This window comes from Macaca nemestrina, chromosome 15, assembly GCF_043159975.1.
Source record: "Macaca nemestrina isolate mMacNem1 chromosome 15, mMacNem.hap1, whole genome shotgun sequence".
Taxonomy (NCBI): domain Eukaryota; kingdom Metazoa; phylum Chordata; class Mammalia; order Primates; family Cercopithecidae; genus Macaca; species Macaca nemestrina.
In genome coordinates this window covers 915,401-930,268 of record NC_092139.1, presented here as the reverse complement: position 1 = coordinate 930,268, position 14,868 = coordinate 915,401, and the positions used below count along the sequence as shown (strand labels likewise).

The 14,868-nt window shown below is 54.5% G+C and overlaps 1 protein-coding gene across 9 annotated transcripts in view; it reads right to left on the bottom strand.

Moving 5' to 3' along the window:
- Positions 1–14,868, bottom strand: part of LOC105470472 (zinc finger and BTB domain containing 46) — a 92,171-nt gene that overhangs the window by 64,442 nt on the left and 12,861 nt on the right. The window contains exon 1 of one of the 9 annotated variants that reach the window (XM_071079028.1): positions 3,002–3,580. The exons of 5 other annotated variants lie outside the window; for them this stretch is intronic. The gene's annotated coding sequence lies outside the window, so the exon portion shown is untranslated. Of the gene's footprint in view, positions 1–1,711; positions 1,864–1,985; positions 2,108–3,001; positions 3,581–14,868 lie in introns of those variants that run through there. 3 more of the 9 variants (XM_071079030.1, XM_071079032.1, XM_011722498.2) reach the window with 3 other exon arrangements.

The window sequence follows — 14,868 nt, the reverse complement described above, 5'->3', positions numbered from 1 at the left end:
GCGCCCGCCACCACGCTCGGCCAATTTTTTGTTTTTTTGTTTTTTTTTTTTTTTGAGACGGAGTCTTTGCTCTGTAGCCCAGGCTGGAGTGCAGTGGTGCGATCTGGGCTCACTACAAGCTCCGCCCCCTGGGTTCATGCCATTCTCCTGCCTCAGGCTCCCGAGTAGCTGGGACTACAGGTGCCCACCTCCACGCCTGACTAATTTTTTTGTATTTTTAGTAGAGACGGGGTTTCACTGTGTTAGCCAGGATGGTCTCGATCTCCTGACCTTGTGATCCGCCCGTCTCGGCCTCCCAAAGTGGTGGGATTACAGGCTTGAGCCACCGCGCCCGTCCCAATTATTTGTATTTTTAGCAGAGACGGGGTTTCACAGTGCTGGCCAGGATGGTCTTGATCTCCTGACCTCGTGATCCCCCCACCTCGGCCTCCCAAAGTGCTGGGATTACAGGCATGAGCCACCACACCAGTTGGGATTGGTGTTAATTCTTCTTAAAATGTTTGATAGAATTCAACAGTGAAATGATACATACGATCATATACATACAGAGAGAGAGAGAGAGACTTTTGTTGCAAGTTTATTGACTACTGATTCAATTTCTTTATTGAAATTGACTTTTCTTTTTGGAACTAAAAAGTACAATAACTGGGCCAGGAGCGGTGGCTCAAGCCTGTAATCCTAGCACTTTGGGAGGCCAAGGCAGGTGGATCACGAGGTCGGGAGACCGAGACCATCCTGGCCAACACAGTGAAACCCCATCTCTACTAAAAAATACAAAACATTAGCCGGGCACGGTGGCAGGTGCCTGTAGTCCCAGCTACTCGGGAGGCTGAGGCAGGAGAATGGCGTGAACCCGGGAGGCGGAGCTTGCAGTGAGCCGAAATAGCGCCACTGCACTCCAGTTTGGGTGACAGAGCGAGGCTCCGTCTCAAGAAAAAAAAAAAGGTACAATAACTGTAGTGAAAGTTTCTGAACTTTTCTTTCATTGGAAGTTTTTTGACTACTGATTCTTTATTTGTTATAGGTCTATTCATATTTTCTGTTTCTTCTTGAGTCAGTTTGGTCTGGCTCTGTTGCCCAGGCTGGAGTGCAGTGGCGCCATCTTGGCTCACTGCAACTTCTACCTCCCGAGTTAAAGTGATTCTCCCACCTCAGCCTCCCCAGTATCTCGGACTGCAAGCGCCAGTCAGCATACCTAATTTTTGTATTTTTAGTAGGGACGGGGTTTCACCATGTTGGCCAGGCTGGTCTTAAACTCCTGGCCTCAAGCAATCTGCCTGCCTCAGCCTCTCCAAGGCTGGGATTACAGGCATGAGCCACCACGCCTGGCTAATGTTTTTGTATTTTTTTAGTACAGACGGGGTTTCACTGTGTTAGTCAGGAGGATCTCCTGACCTCGTGATCCGCCCGCCTCGGCCTCCCAAAGTGCTGGGATTACAGGCTAAGCCACCGTGCCCGGCCTTCAGCTACTCCATTTTTTAACATTTTGTCGCGTCTGTTTACATCAAGCAATATAGTGGAATCCCTAACCAGTTACTTTTTGCTTAAAAGTTGTACTAGTCCAACACAAGCGAAGCCACCCATCTGTTCGAGGCAGCGGGACTGGCTTACGGGCGCCGCCTCAGGGCTCGCTCCCCCTCCGAGCAGGTCTCACTCCCCAAGCGGGGCTCGCCCGGTGTCCAGCCTCCGAGGCCATGTGCCAAGTCCCCACCTTGTGCGGCGCAGGCCGTTCCCACAGGGGACACTCACGGAAGCTGAACAGACCTTCAGGAAGCCGAACGGCCCTTCCCACAAGGGACGCCCGCGGACGCCGAAGGGCCCTTCCCACAGGGGACGCCCGCGGACGCCGAAGGGCCCTTCCCACAGGGGACGCCCGCGGACGCCGAAGGGCCCTTCCCACAGGGGACGCCCGCGGACGCCGAAGGGCCCTTCCCACAGGGGACGCCCGCGAACACCGAACGGACCTTCCCACAGGGGACACTCACGGAAGCTGAACAGACCTTCCGGAAGTTGAACGGCCCTTCCCACAGGGGACGCCGACGGACGCCGAAGGGCTCTTCCCACAGGGGACGCCCGCGGAAGCCGAATGGCCAATCCCACAGGGGACGCCGAAGGACGCCGAAGGGCCCTTCCCACAGGGGACGCCCGCGGACGCCGAAGGGCCCTTCCCACAGGGGACGCCCGCGAACACCGAACGGACCTTCCCACAGGGGACACTCACGGAAGCTGAACAGACCTTCCGGAAATTGAACGGCCCATCCCACAGGGGACGCCGACGGACGCCGAAGGGCTCTTCCCACAGGGGACGCCCGCGGAAGCCGAATGGCCAGTCCCACAGGGGACGCCGAAGGACGCCGAAGGGCCCTTCCCACAGGGGACGCCCGCGGACGCCTAAGGGCCCTTCCCACAGGGGACGCCCGCGGAAGCCGAATGGCCAATCCCACAGGGGACGCCGAAGGACGCCGAAGGGCCCTTCCCACAGGGGACGCCCGCGGACGCCGAAGGGCCCTTCCCACAGGGGACGCCCGCGGACGCCGAAAGGCCCTTCCCACAGGGGACGCCCGCGGACGCCGAACGGACCTTCCCACAGGGAACACTCACGGAAGCTGAACAGACCTTCCGGAAGTCGAACGGCCCTTCCCACAGGGGACGCCCGCGGACGCCGAACGGACCTTCCCACAGGGGACGCCCGGGGACGCCTAAGGGCCCTTCCCACAGGGGACGCCCGGGGACGCCTAAGGGCCCTTCCCACAGGGGACGCCCGGGGACGCCTAAGGGCCCTTCCCACAGGGGACGCCCGCGGAAGCCGAACGGACCTTCCCACAGGGGACGCCCGCGGACGCCTAAGGACCCTTCCCACAGGGGACGCCCGCGGAAGCCGAACGGCCCTTCCCACAGCGGACGCCCGCGGAAGCTGAACGGACGACGGGAGGTGGCGTGGAGGAGCAGCAACCGCCTGAGCAGTGAGGAAACCCCGCGGACAGCGCGGTAAGGACCCCACCCAGACCACTGGATTTCACCGCCGGCCGCCTTCGACGAAGGAGTCCTCAGTCTCCACATCCTCACGGCATAGACGGAGGGAGGCCCGCGCGGCCCCAGCGATGAACCCGTCAGGGGTCCCCTGTACCCTGTAGGCCAGTCAAGCCATCCTTCCCAGCCCTTGCCCCGTGGGGCTGAGCGCGGGGCCGGGCATGGAAGGCAGAAGCCACAGAGCTCGGGGCTTCAGTGGGGCGTGGGGCCAGAAGCGGGGCCAGGGCGGGGGTCACGGACCGGGTCACCCGGACCCACAAGGAGTCTCAGCCCCGGCGGGAGGCAGGGGGAGGCCAGTCTTCCTCTTAGGGCAGGGCCTGGGCTCCAGGGCAGGGTCACCTCCCGCCCCTAAGCGAGTCCTGCTTCCCCATGAGACCCAAGCTCCTCCAGCGTGGGTGGGAAGTAGATAGAGCCTCCCCAGGGAAGGCCCTCCTCTGTCAAGCACTCAAGCCAGGACAGGCTCCAATGCCACCTGAAGAAATAAAACTCCGCTGGGCGCGGTGGCTCACGCCTGTAATCCCAGCACTTTGGGAAGCCGAGGCGGGCGGATCACGAGGTCAGGAGATCCAGACCATCCTGGCTAACACGGTGAAAACCCGTCTCTACTAAAAATACAAAAAATTAGCCGGGCGTGGTGGCGGCGCCTGTAGTCCCAGCTACTCGGGAGGCTGAGGCAGGAGAATGGTGTGAACCCAGGAGGCTGAGCTTGCAGTGAGCCAAGATTGCGCCACTGCACTCCAGCCTGGGTGACAGAGTGAGACTCTGTCTCAAAAAAAAAAAAAGAAAACTCCATGATTCATGAGGTAAGACCTGGGAGCTGCCAGGTCTCAGAGTCTTGGGGACACCCAGGCAAGGACAGCTGGGTGCTCCGGGGCTGCAGAGGCACTCAAGGGGCTCTCCACGTTCCCCTTCGCAGGGACCGTAGTGCCTGGGGTACTTCGTCGTGGGCTTGGCCAAATGGGCACTAAAGGTACAGGTTTGGGGAAGCCAAGAGGGCCAAGGTCAGCAGCCCTGGGGGCCCTGCCCAGCGCTTCCAGTCCTCATGGCTGTGTCTGTTCCAAGAATGGGGTCCTGGGGCTTGGCACAGGCCTGCTGGGGTAGTGGCCCCACATCTCACCTGTGTCCCCCCATATTATGCCCAAGGGAGCAACAAAGGCCACCCCTGGGTCCAGTCCTCAGGAACTCATAGGAGCCCTGAGCCCAGAAGATAGCAGCGCCCTCACGCCATCCTCAGCAAACCCGCCAGAGCCCAGCAGGTGGAGAGGACTCCGGGGAACAGCAGGAGCCCCTCTGCCTCCCTTCCTCTCCCCTCTTCTCACTTACAAAGTTAGCCGTGTGATGGCCAATGTGGCTTAACGCGATAAATTTTTAAAGATTTCTAGAAAAGACTTAAAAGACACGTGCTTGACAGTGAGAAAAGATTTCAAGGCTGGGTAGGCCTGGTGGCTCATGCCTGGAATCCCAAAGCTGAGGGAAGCCACGACAAGCAAATGGCTTGAGCCCAGAAGTTCAAGACCAGCCTGGGCAACATGGTGAGACCCCGTCTCTACAAAAAATAGAAAAAATTAGCCGGGCATGGTGGTGCACACCTGTAGTCCCCGCTACTCCGGAGGATGAAGCGGGAGGATCCCTTGAGCCGGGAGGTTGAGGTCGGAGTGAGCCAAGATCGCACCACTGCACTCCAGCCTGGGTGATACAGCAAGGCCCTATCTCAAAAAAAAAAAAGAAAAAAAACTCTAAATACATGAAACTGGCAACCATTAACGTCAAGTCATGACAAAGGTGTCCGGGACGTAGGAGGCCCAGAGTGGGGTGGCCCTGGACGGAGCCTGCAGCGTGGGGATGAGGCCTATAGATGCCTCCGCCTCTTTGACTAATCCCACTTCTGAGACTCTGCCCCAAGGAAATAACCCAAAAAGCTAATTGGTTCCAAGATGTTCCTAGCACTGCTATGGCTAACAGTGACAAACAGAAAAAGACCCAAACACCTGACAATTCAAAGATGGCCCAGAAAACCGTGAAGTATTAAAACTGAGCAAAACCCAATTCCAGGAACATTAAAAATGCCAGTTACGTGGATGCTTAGAAGTTTATCAGAAATTGACGGGAAGAAATGAGAACAGAAAGCCCAGCCGCCCATGTCCACGCAGGCTCACACGAGGCGACCACACTCAGGATAGGCACCAAACCCCCGCTTTCCCTCACAAACCAAGGTCGTTATTTATAAAACACAAACAATCCCAGCACTTTGGCAGGCTGATCACCTGAGATCAGGAGTTCAACACCGTCCTGACCAACATAACAAAACCTTGTCTTTTTAAAAATACTAAAATTAGCCAGGCGTGGTGGTGTGCACCTGTAATCCCAACTACTAGGGAGGCTGAGGCAGGAGAATCGTTTGAACACAGGAGGCAGAGGTTATAGTGAGCCGAGATCACGCCACTGCACTCCAGTCTGGGCGATAGAGTGAGACTCTTGTCTCAAAAAACAAAACAAAAAAATAAAAATAAAACACAAATGCCGAGAGCATGCCCACCAGCACAGGTGCAGGGTAGGACGACTCCACGGTAAATCAGCACCCAGGAGGTGAACACAGTGTGAATATGAAAGCAATCTATGTTTCCCTTTCCTTGCTCCTGCGGGAACTCCAGCAGCAGGGCTGGAGGGCACCAGCAGGCGTCCATCCTCCTCTCTGACTTTTCACAAACCCAACAGGCAGGCAGAGTCTGCCTCTCTGGGTACCAGAACCCCACAGGATGGGCATGAGCCTCCCCCCGCCCAGCCCACAGGGGCGAGTCTGGTTCCCAGAACCCCACAGGACGGGCATGAGCCCCCGCCGCCGCCCAGCCCACAGGGGCGAGTCTGAGTCCTAGAACCCCACAGGATGGGCATGAGCCCCCCTGCCTAGCCCATAGGACAGGCATGAGCCCCCCCCCATCCCAGCCCACAGGGGCGAGTCTGGGTCCCAGAACCCCACAGGACGAGCATGAGCTCCCCCGCCCCTGCCCAGCCCACAGGGGCAAGTCGGTCCCAGAACCCCACAGGATGGACATGAGCCCCACAAGGGGCAAGAGACAACAGCAGGTGGACAAGATGTGAGCCACCAGCCCACCAGGACCTCGGAGCCGCCACGGGGCGGGTCTCCCCGAAGAGTCAAGCAGCCTTCCTCTCCCTGGCCCACTCCAGCTCTCATACAGAAGACACCACAACCCCAGGCCTCCCAGCTCTGACTTCCAGAAGCAGAAGGAAGTTCTTCCGAAGGGCAGCAGGGGCCCTGGCAGGATACAACTGTCACCTCCTCTGAAAGTATTTCCAGGAAGCCCACTGTACCCATGGCCACGGGCAACGCAGAGAGCGAGAAAATCTCAGGGGGTGCAGAGAGGAGGCGGCCCACAGGTGACACAGACAGCTGACCCTGACCCCCAGGCCCAGCAGAGATCTGCACGTGTGAGGGTCAGCTCTGAGCTGGGCGACGGGACAGCCGGCTCACCTTGCAGCCAGGTGAGCTCTACTCTGCTGAGAAGAGAGCTGCGACTGTCTGACTCTCTGCCACACGAGGATTCAGGACACAGTGGGCAGGTGAGCCATGCTGCAGGAACAAACCCCTTTCATCCAGCTCTGCCATGAGTCAAAATATTGGAATCACAGCCCCTGTCACTTAGTAGCACATCGATTTCACCAACTCCCACTTTTCTACCAGGTCTGGCTCATACATTGTTCAGACCAACTACTTGCCTGGGGAAAAAAAACTAAAGTAAAAATAGCTCTTGACTCCAAACAGGGAAGCATTAAAATATTCAAAAGAACTGACCCTGCAAATATTGAAACAAGGCTTTAGTGCTGACCCACCAAAGAGGCGGTGATGTTTTTGTAACAAAACTCTCACTAATAGGAAAACTCCAAATTCAGGCAAAATTTGCATCAACTTTTCCTACATAAAAAAAGAGAAGCAATGGTAAAGTACATTTGCATTTTTAGTAAAAACTAAATGAAAATCAACTTGAAATAAGAAAATTAACGTTAAAATTTTTCACAAGGCCAGGCAAGGTGGCTCAGGCCTGTAATCCTAGCACTTTGGGAGACTGAGGCGGGCAGATCACAAGGTCAGGAGATTGAGACCATCCTGGCTAACACGGTGAAACCCCACCCCTACTAAAAATACAAAAAATTAGCCGGGCGTGGTGGCAGGTGCCTGTAGTCCCATCACTTTGGGAGGTGGAGGCGGGAGAATCACGAGGTCAGGAGTTTGAGACCAGCCTGGCCAACATGGTGAAACCCCATCTCTACTAAAATACAAAAAATTAGCCGGGCGTGGTGGTGCATGCCTGTAATCCCAGTGCTTTGGGAGGTGGAGGCGTACAAATCACGAGGTCAGGAGTTCAAGACCAGCCTGGCCAACATGTTGAAACCCCGTCCCTAGTAAAAGAAATACAAAAAATTAGCCGGGCATGGTGGCGGGCGCCTGCAGTCCCAACTACTTGGAAGGCAGGAGAATGGCGTGAACCCGGGAGGCGGAGGTTGCAGTGAGTCAAGACCACGCCACTGCGCTCCAGCCTGGTGACAGAGCCAGACTCCATCTCAAAACAAAAAAACAAAACAAAAACACAGCTGGGCGTGGTGGCTCACAGCTATGTAATCCCAATACTTTGAGAGGCTGAGGCGGGCGGATCATGAGGTCAAGAGATTGAGACCATCCCGACCAATGTGGTGAAACCCCGTCTTTACTAAAAATACAAAAAATATTAGCCGGGTGATGGCGCGCACCTGTAGTGCCAGCTACTTAGAAGGCTAAAGCAGGACAATTGCTTGAACGCGGAAGGCAGAAGTTGCAGTGAGCCGAGATCGCGTCACTATACTCCACTATACTCCAGCCTGGTGACAGAGTGAGACTCCCATCTAAAAAAAAAAAAAAAGGCACAAAAATATGAAACAATCTGTGTTTTAAAATACATTAAGTTGGGGCCAGGCATGGTGGCTCACACCTGTAATCCCAGCACTTTGGGAGGCCAAGGCGGGTGGATCACCTGAAGTAAGGAGTTCGAGACCAGCCTGGCCAACATGGTGAAACCCCCTCTCTACTAAAAATACAAAAATTAGCCAGGTGTGGTGGTGGGAGCCTGTAATCCCCACTATTCGGGAGGCTGAGGCAGAAGAATCACTTGAACCCGGGAGGCAGAGGTTGTAGTGACCCAACACTGTGCCACTATATTCCAGCCTGGTGACAGAGCGAGACTCCATCCCAAAATACAGAATAAATAGATAAATAAAATACATTAAATTGGAAATGCCAATGTAAGCATTATGGCTCCACACCAGAGCAGCTGCTCCCCGGCCACTGACCTGCGCAGGCGAGTCCCAGCCCTCCTGCCTCTACCTGGTTCTACTGTCGGCTCAGGCAGGAGTTCAAGGTCACGAGGATGCACCCAGTCAGACCATCAGCTAGGAAATGTCACAGAACCAATAATTCAATTGCAGACCTTCAGCTAGGAAACGTCACAGAACCAACAACCGATCCTTCCACAAATAAGGAGCATGAAACCAAGAGAAGAAATGCAATTTCAGGGACATCAGCACCCATGTGCAGCGCGTGGCCCTCATCCCAACTGTGATTCAAGTAAAGCCACAGTGAAAATGTGCAGGCCACAGTCAAGAACACTGAGCCCAGCCCAGCATCGTGACGCTGAGGAAGTGTTGTGGGGTGCCCAGCTGTGTGTGAGCCACACACAATGAAGCCCTTGAGGGTAAAACTGAGATTTGCTTTAAAATACTTGAGAGAAAAAACAGTGGGAAGGGCCGGGCACGGTGGCTCACACCCGTAATCCCAGCACTTTGGGAGGCCGAGACAGGCGGATCACGGGGTCAGAAGATCAAGACCATCCTGGCTAACACCGTGAAAACCCGTCTCTACTAAAAATACAAAAAAATTAGCCGGGTGTGGCGGCGGGTGCCTGTAGTCCCAACTACTGGGGAGGCTGAGGCAGGAGAATGGCATGAACCCAGGAGGCAGAGCTTGCAGTGAGCCGAGATCACGCCACTGCACTCCAGCCTAGGCGACAGAGCGAGAATCCCTCTCAAAAAAAAAAAAAAAGAAAGAAAGAAAAAAGAAAAAACAGTGGGAGAGAGTGGGAGATATGAGTAAGACAAGAGCAGAGAACTGGGGGTTCCCGCAGCCAGGCGATGTGGACGTTCTCTCTAATTTTGTGTGTGTTTGAAAAGTTCCAAAATAAGTTTTTAAAAATATAATTAGGTTTTAAAATAATAATAAAACTTTTACAAAACTGAGAAACCATATAATCCAGCGATGCAAATGGGGTGAAAGAGAATCTCATCTGGAAATCCAGAGGCAGCCCCGCCCCTCAACAGGAAGCCCAAGACCTGCCTTTGCTGGGAAGTCTGTCTCCTCCCACCCCCAGGCAAGGGTCCTCATTTAGGGGTCTGGAAACCCACAGGCAGCCCCGTCCCTCAACAGGAGGCCCAAGACCTGCCTATACAAGGGGAGCCTGCCTCCTCCCACCCCCAGGCAAGGGTCCTAATTTGGGGGTGACCTCCCAGAGGAGTGCAGCAAGCCTGGGCCTCAGGAGTCTGACTGTGGGTGACAAGCCACAAACACAGCCATGTCCACATTGCACCATGGCCACCGCAGGCAACTTACAATGCTCTTGACACTCATCCTACTTCGGAATTAGGATATCAGACGTACCATTCACAATGTTATGTGCTAAATTAAGAGTCCACATGTTACTACCTCACAAACCAAACTTTCCTGAATTTTAGCAATGATATTTCAGTAGTTGCTACCCTTCATTTTCCAGGAATCTTACTGGATGCACTAAAAATGCTCTTGTGAGCTGGTCATGGTCTCACATGCCTGGGGTCCCAGCTACTCAGGAAGCTGAGGCAGGAGGATCGCTTGAGCCCAGGACATCAAGGCTGCAGTGAGCTAAGATCGCACCACTACACTCCAGCCTGGATGACAGAGCAAGATCCTGTCTCAAAACAAACAAAACACGCTATTCTGAAAAGGGGCCACAGATCTCACCAGCTGCTGAGAAAACACAAAAGTCCGAGAGCCCAAGTCAGAGCTGGAGGCACAGGTGCAGTGGGCACGAGTGCAGGTGCAGTAGATTCAGTGGGCGCAGGTGCAGTGGGTGCAGGTGCAGTGGGCACAGGTGCAGGTGGGTGCAGGTGCAGTGGGTGCAGGTGCAGTGGGTGCAGGTGCAGTGGTTACTGTAGGTGCAGGTGCAGTGGGTACAGTGGAGACAGTGGGCACAGGTGCAGTGGATGCAGGTACAGTGGGTGCAGGTGCAGTGGGTGCAGGTGCAGTGGGTGCAGATGCAGTGGGTGCAGGTCCAATGAGCAAGGCAAAGGGGGTGCGCAGAGGAGGGCCCGAGTCCTGCTTTGGATGGGGAGGCCCAAGCAGCCACGATAACTCAGATGCCCCTCTTGGCTCCAACTCTGCTCACCCCAAAATGAGTCCCTCCCACCCCCGTGTCTCTCCTCACAGGCTGGAAGGCTCACATAACCCAAGACACTCAAAGCGTCTCCCCCGTCTGCATAACCCAGCAAAGCAAGGACTCCATAAGCTGCTGTGTACCCAGGGCAGGAACCCGACCTGCCATAGGCCCAGGGCTGCGTGCACACTGGCTGAATGCATTAGTTAACATTTTGGTGATGCTGGTTACTTGCCACCTCTGCTGTAAATAACAGCAGCGTCAAGGATACAGTGGCCACAAGAGGCGGCAGCTGCTGACGCGTGGAGAAGCCTCCGTAGAGAAGTATGTGTGGAAGACGCATCAAGAAAGCCCAAGCTCTGGTGCTGTTAAGGGCTGAAATGTGTCTGCTGAAGTCCTAAACCTGCAAATGTGACCTTATTTGGAAATAGGGTCTTTGCAAATATAATGAGATTAAGATGAGGTCATAGTGGATTAGGGCAGGCCCTCCCTCAATAGGACCGGATTCCTTAAAAGGAAAAGGCCAGGCTGGGCGCGGTGGCTCATGCCTATAATCCCAGCACTTTGGAAGGTCGAGGCGGGCAGATCATCTGAGGTCAGGAGTTCGAGACCAGCCTGACCAACATGGAGAAACCCCGTCTCTACTGAAAATGCAAAATTAGCCGGGCGTGGTGGCGCATGCCTGTAAACCCAGCTACTGAGGCAGGAGAATCACTTGAACCTGGGAGGCGGAGGTTGCGTTGAGCCAAGATTGCACCACTGCACTCCAGCCTGAGCAACAAGAGCGAAACTCGATCCAAAAAAAAAAAAAAAAGGAAAGGAGAAAGGCCAGATGTAGTGGCTCACACCTGTAATCCCAGCTCTTGGGGAGGCAGAGGCAGGAGGATCACTTGAGCCCAGCACGGGCCACACAGGGAGACCCTATCTCTTACAAAAAGTTAAAAAGTTAGCCAGGTGTGATGGTACATGCTTGTAGTCCCACCTACTTGGGAGGCTGAGGTGGGAGGATCCTTGAGTCTGGGAGAAGGAGGCTACAGTGAGCCGTGCTTGTTCCACTGTACTCCACCCTGGCCCACAGAGTGAGATCCTGTCTCAAAAAAAAAGAAAAGAAAAAGAACAAGAGGCTGGGCATGGTGGCTCAGGCTTGTAATCCCAGCTCTTCGGGAGGCTGAGGCGGTCAGATCACCTGAGGTCAGGAGTTCGAGACCAGCCTGGGCAACATGGTGAAACCCTGTATCTACCAAAAATACAAAAATTAGTCAGGCGTGGTAGCATACGTCTGTAATCCCAGCTACTTGGAAGGCTGAGGTGGGAGAATCGCTTAAACCTGGGAGGTGGAGGCTGCAGTGAGCTGAGATGGTGCCACTACACTCCAGCCTGGGCGGCAGAGTGAAACACTCTGTCTCAAAAAAATAAATAAATAAATAAATAAATAGAAGAAGGACAAGAAAGAAGAGGAAACCTGGACACCCGCAGGGGAGACTGTGTGAAGACAGAGGTAGAGGCTGGAGCGAGGCGTCTACAAGCCAAGAGGCACCAGGGACTGTGGTCAACGCCTGCAGCTGAAGAGGCGGGAGGACCTTGCCCTGGAGCCTTGGGAGGAAGGGTGGCCCCGTCCACACCCCGATGCTGGGCGTCAGCCTCCAGCCGTGTGTCAGAATATGGCTCTACCGTTTTCAGCCACTCAGGCCATGGTCCTGTGTGACATAGCCCCAGGAATTCGCCCAAACAGCAAGCTCACCAACAGAGACTGCATGGCACCACGCTCTGAGTGGTGGCACTGGGGGTCTTTGCCCAGGATTCACGTGGTCCCATCTGCCAGGGCCCCTGCCTTTTGAGTCTGTAGTTTTGAGGTGCAGTGCAAGGGGCCCTTTGTAGAGGCCTTGGTGGACAAGGGTGCTGGGGTGAGAGCAACTGGCACCATCCACACTGCCCCTGCCAGGTGAGGCACGCCCTTCCCACAGTCCTGCTGGACAGCATGTGGCAAAGCCACCTGGAAACCAGATGCAAAGCCCAGAAGCCCTCGGTGTAGCCCTGCATCCAAGCCACGGTCCCCTCCAGCTGGGATGCATAAGGAGGGCCAACCCTGGGTCTTCATAAGGAGGAGAGCAGTGCAGGGCTGCCCCGCAGGCAGCTCTGCAGAGGGAGGGTGGGCCAGACCAGCCCAGACCCCCATGGCGTGTTCTACAGTGACAGCAGCCACAGCTCCGGCCAACGCCTGGGCACTTACCATCTCTCCTGATAGTTACGTGTTCACATCAGCGTGTCAAGAAAAGCATCACTGGCCAGGCACAGTGGCTCATGCCTGTCATCCCAGCACTTTAGAAGGCCGAGGTGGGCAGATCACAAGGTCAGGAGTTCGAGACCAGGCTGGCCAACATGGTGAAACCCCATCTCTATTTAAAAACAAACTACAAAAATTAGCCAGGCGTGGTGGTGGACACCTGTAATCCCAGCTACTGGGGAGGCTGAGGCAGGAGAATTGCTTAAAACTGGAAGGCAGGCCGGGCGCGGTGGCTCAAGCCTGTAATCCCGGAACTTTGGGAGGCCGAGACGGGCGGATCACGAGGTCAGGGGATCGAGACCATCCTGGCTAACATGGTGAAACCCCGTCTCTACTAAAAAATACAAAAAATTAGCCGGGCGCGGTGGCAGGTGCCTGTAGTCCCAGCTACTCGGGAGGCTGAGCCAGGAGAATGGCGTAAACCCGGGAGGCGGAGCTTGCAGTGAGCTGAGATCCGGCCACTGCACTCCAGACTGGGCGACAGAGCAAGACTCCGTCTCAAAAAAAGAAAAAAAAAAAAAAAAACTGGAAGGCAGAGGTTGCAGTGAGCTGAGATTTCACTCCAGCCTGGGTGAAAGAGCGAAACTCCATCTCAAAGAAAAAAAAAAAAAGAAGGCCGGGCATGGTGGCTCAAGCCTATAATCCCTGCACTTTGGGAGGCCGAGGCAGGCGGATCACGAGGTCAGGAGTTCAAGACCAGCCTGACCAACATGGTGAAACCCCGTCACAACTACAGAATACAAAAATTGGCTGGGCATGGTGACGTGCGCCTGTAATCCCAGCTACTCAAGAGGCTGAGGCAGGAGAATCGCTTGAACCCGGGAGACGGTGGTTGCAGTGAGCCGAGATCACGCCACTGCACTCTAGCCTGGGTGACAGAGCAAGACTGTCTCAAAAGAGAAAAAGAGAAAGAGAAAGAGAAGAGAGAAAGATTAAGAGAAAGAGCAAGAGCAGAGCATCACTAAGACACCAACTCATGACTTCCTGGATACACTTCCTTCTTAAGACAAGGCAAAAATCAGGTGAAGTAAAAAGTGAGGTTGTTATCAATACAAAGCAAACAGAGAGAGCACCCGAGACGCTAATGGATGCTGCCTGCCGGCTTTGCTCCCCCCAGAAGCGCATCCCGAGGAAGATGAGCCAGCCCTCGCCAGGATGCAGGTGTGTGTCTCACTCTCACCCTTCCTGACCCTGAGTCTCAGGCTCATCTGGAGGCGTACATGATCACAACTCTGCTTCCTGTGAGGGCTCTGCCATGGGCCCTCGACAGGGCCTTACACAGAAACAGGGTCCCACAGATGATGGGACCTTCTACCCTCCCTTCTCCCAAGGTCTCTGGCAGTTTCCACACTGAAGAAAGCAAAAACAGCAACAGTGCCCCAGGGGCCAGACCAGAGGCAAACGGATTAAAAAGACCACTTCTCGGCCTCCCTGAATGTTACTGCAACCTCTGGTGAAATCCAGTGAGCAGCCGTGAAAATGGCTTTAACTAAATGGGGTATCAGAGTGAGTGCCACCTCGTAACTCCCTGCCTCACTCAGCCAACAAGTAAGAAAAGCAACTGGGACGCTCGGAGCACTGACAGCCACTTTGTCAGTCTTGGGACACGCATTTCACCATCCAGCAGAGGGTGTCTGCTAATGATTTCCGAAAAGTTCTTCAAAAGACTCTGAAGTTAAAGAACAAGTCTACATACAAACTAAAATAAAAGCAATAAAATACTATAGATGTGTTTCCATATATCACCATAGGTAACGAAACATAACCATTTCCTCAAGCAAAAACATGCAAACTCCCAATGTATGATGTTACCAATGTATAACGTACAACCAAGAAAAGAAAGCAAAAGTCGTAAAAATAGTAAATAGGCACACTTTTTTTTCCTTTGAGACGGAGTCTCCCTCTGTCACCCAGGCTGGAGTGCAGTGGTGCGATCTCGGCTCACTGCAAGCTCTGCCTCCTGGGTTCACGCCGTTCACTGCCTCAGCCTCCCGAGTAGCTGGAACTACAGGCGCCCACCACCACGCCCGGCTAATTTTTTGTATTTTTAGTAGAGACAGGGTTTCACCGTGTTAGCCAGGATGGTCTCGATCTCCTGACCTC